The following is a 3,779-nucleotide window of genomic DNA, read 5'->3' as shown; positions in this document are numbered from 1 at the left end:
ATATGGCATATTAGATTATTGCGTGCTCCCAACTTAGTGTTCTAGATACAATTTTCCACCACCCAGCCACCTCCAGAATGGTCTTACTTTGTAGCTGAGCTTTTAGCGACTGAGCTAAGGGAGGCACAATCCATTGCGCGAATTGCAATTCGAGTACTAGCCAAGAATCAGAACAACAACAGCCTCCCTATCATTCGACGAGCATCGGATCGCCTCAATGAGCTGACAAACTCAGCGCTCCCCACTGTCGGTCAACTTGTGCGGCAGACTGATCGTCCGTGGCACGCACGAAAACCATCGATCGTGTGGGACGTCGAAAAATGCACACGAGCCGGCGATCCACCAGAGAAAGTCCGCTCGGTAGTGCAACAACTACTGTCGACCCGCTTCCACCGATCAACCGGCGTTTACACCGATGGATCCAAACACGACAGCACTGTAGGTGCCGCATTCCATAACAATGGCTTAGCGGGAAAATGTAGCCTCCCAAAGGAATGTAGCGTTTTCTCTGCTGAGACGTACGCCATTAAGATGGCTGTTTCCATACCGAACATTTCTAACGAATTAGTCATTCTTACGGACTCTGCAAGTTGTCTCCAGGCCTTAGAAGCTGGAACATCTAAGCACCCGTAGATTCAGGAAGTGGAGCAAATGGCACGAAACAAATCCGTCCGTTTTTGCTGGATACCTGGACACGACGGCATCCACGGAAACAACGAAGCTGATCGGTTAGCAAACATGGCGAGAACACAACCTCCCATTGATGTACCAATCCCAGGCGTTATGCGTTGAGAATGGTGATGCAAAACATACGACAACTATGGAATGACCAATGGTTTCCGTCCAGAGGCATCAAACTGAGAAAAGTCAAAGACGACACGCACAAATGGACGGAACGGGGTCAAACGCGACTAACCCATACGTTCTTATTGAAGAAGGAAGCCCCGCCCAGTTGCTGTTGAACGGTGCTAGATGTGCGACACGTGATTCTGAAGTGTAAAAACTATGAGAATCAACGACAATAGAACGACATTGGCACAGCAAGCTTACGGAAACTCTGAGGAGCAAACCACCAATTTGCTGAATTTTCTACGGCAAACTGGACTATAGCGAAAAATTTAAATGATTGCAGAGAAATGAAGGAGGAGCAGCCAAAACCCGGTGCAGTGGCAAGATGGTTAAGCAAGCTTTGCGCAGTGGCAATATCGTAACCAATGAGGCACAACCGAGGTGCGATTATTGCTAGTTGAAAAAGATGGTTAAGCAGATAACGGAGAAAGGAAGGAAGAAAGAATGTGAAGAAGAAGGAGAAGCCAAAACCCGGTGGCAAGAAAGTTAAGCAGTAAACGGAGCAAGGAAGAAAGGAAGAATGTGAAGAAGGAAACATGTAACAGGATGAAGACCAAAGAAGGTGAACTAAGCTGGAGAAAATTGATACGGTCATATAATGAAGAACACAAAGCAGATAGCGGATGGAAGATTATGGAGAAACAACGTGAATTGTGCATTGAAGTAGAAGAAGAAGAAGATGAAGAGAAGAATTTGGATGAAGCGAAGGCGGGACAGAAAAAGAGGCGGCAGAAGATCAAGAAGATAAAGCGGAAAATGCTAAAGAGCGAGTTTTTCAGGGTAGTCGTAGCAACCGCTTTATGTGTTTGGATTCGCTGCTCATGACGAAAGGTGTCCACGTCCTATTGAAAGCCTTGGACAAATCGAGGGAGACCATTTTGATGTGGCTGCCACTGCTGTTGGCTTCCTGAAGTACGTCTCCAAGCGTCACGAAGTACGTAGAGGTTCCGTACCCTTGTTGGAACGCTTGCTGTCGGCAGTCGAGGAGTTTGCTGTCCTCGAGAAAATGCTTCAACCTGCGATTGACCATTGCTTCCATTACCTTGGCCGCTACTTGGAAACGTCTCCGGTGGCTTTTGGTATTGGTACGGCGAGGCTCTCTTTCCACCGATCGGGGTACGTTTCATTCACCCACAGCTGGTTGTAGAGCTCAAGTAGTTTCACCTTGCCTGCGTTAGAAGCGGGTACCCCACTTCATCAGGACCGGCTGCTTCAGCTGTGCAACGGCTGAGTGCGAATTGGAGTTCCCTCCATGTAAAGCCTTGGTTGATGCTCGTATTGCTGGGGTCCGCTGGCACGTTGAAACTGGTGATGGATAATGTACTATGCTGAACACGGCGCTTGAAGTCATCGGCGTAGCTGTTGATGGCAGACAGATCGGCGAAGTATCTTCCGAGCTTTTTCGCAACGGCCCCGAGTTCGGACACCGTAGAACTGTCAACCTGAAGATTAGACTGATGCAAAATTTGAAATTTTCGCTCCACAGTGCTTAAACGGTTCCAAATTGGGTCCTGCTTAGCCTCCCAAAATTTGAACTGAACTGTTCAGCAGGCAACATTGGTGTTTCTGGTGAGAATAATAGAGCACAAATATCATGGCTACTATGTCACACTGCAGAAAACAGTGTTGCTAACAGAACAGCTGCTTGATCATGCCATAAGATTATCAATCTCTTAAACAATTAATAACTATTTAATTAGACATTTGGCTGTAAAACGATATTGCGCAAAGTTGTAGCTTAAAAAAATTCCCATATGAATAGTTATAGAACTTTTCGAAAAAGCAACATGGAAAATGGGTAGTAGACAATGAACAAAAAGTTTGGTTTTCCCATAATAATTTCCATATAAACTTCGAATAAATTGTGCCAAGTCAGTTTCTTACCAAATGACTTTAAATTTTGGGAGGCTAATCAGGACCTGATTTGAAACCGTTTGAGCACTGTGGAGCGAAAATTTCAAATTTTGCATCAGTCTACTGAAGATGCAGCGATGCCGTGCGCCACTTGCCGCTAAGGGCGTTAACCCTACCCCACAAATCGGCCGATGACTGGGATGCATTCATGCTGTCAAGAAAGTCCATCTAGCTGGACTGCTTGGCATACCGGACATCTTGACGGCACAAATTGTCCGGTAGTGGGTGAACGCAACCTCTCGACCGGGATCGTCAGCAGGAAGCCGCTTGACCTTCCGGAGGGCTTTCCGGCGGGCGTTGACTGCCATTTTTTTTTATCTTCGTTCCACCAGCGAAGGGCTTTGCACCCCAGGTTACTACCAGTTACTCTTGTATAAAATCCAGGCTCCGTTGCTCCATGAGGGATCGTATGTAAACATCATCTGCGGCCCAATCAGCCTCATTGTACCTCCATCGGGTCTACGTGGCGGAAGGAGCTTCGGTGGCATGGAGCTGTAGCTGGCGAGGGTGGTGGTCACTGCCGTAGATGTCAAGGTTGACACTCCACTGGATTTGCCCAGAGATGGTTCGGCTAGCTGCATCGGCATGGCTGTGGCCGTCCATTCAAGAACGTAGGCTTACCGTCGATGAGGACGATGTCTACTAGCATGGAACAGCTACACACACCACCCCCCACCCCCAGGTAGGATAATGCTGGTTGAGGTCACCAACGATAAGTCGCGGTTCCGGAAGTTTATTGAGGACGTCGTTGAATTGGTTCTCCAAGTTCGGGATTCTACTGCACGGCAGATAGGTGCAGGCCACTGCTATGCTAGCCGGATTCTTCAGTTGAATTGTTATGTCAAAGGGACAGAAGCCAACATTCCGTAGCACACAAATAGCAACAGAGTGCCGGAAGTTGTTCCCACGCCAGGTGTATTTTCCGCCAAGCGAACGGTTCATTTGCTCCGGCGATACCTTGTTTACCTCCTGGCATAGTAGCTCCAGGTCAGCGAGGTGGTTGAAGAATTCATTAA

At 47.7% G+C, this 3,779-nt stretch overlaps 1 pseudogene; it reads left to right on the top strand.

The window, feature by feature from the left end:
* The first annotated feature begins 1,185 nt into the window (after nucleotides 1-1,185).
* LOC135707019 (U4 spliceosomal RNA) lies at nucleotides 1,186-1,258 on the top strand (annotated as a pseudogene).
* The last annotated feature ends 2,521 nt before the right edge of the window (nucleotides 1,259-3,779 follow it).

This window comes from Ochlerotatus camptorhynchus, unplaced genomic scaffold, assembly GCF_037179485.1.
Source record: "Ochlerotatus camptorhynchus isolate MF236.1 unplaced genomic scaffold, CSIRO-AGI_Acam_v1.1 ptg000300l, whole genome shotgun sequence".
NCBI lineage: Eukaryota > Metazoa > Arthropoda > Insecta > Diptera > Culicidae > Ochlerotatus > Ochlerotatus camptorhynchus.
Note: the sequence above shows the minus strand (reverse complement) of the source record. Positions and strands in the feature narration are given on the sequence as shown.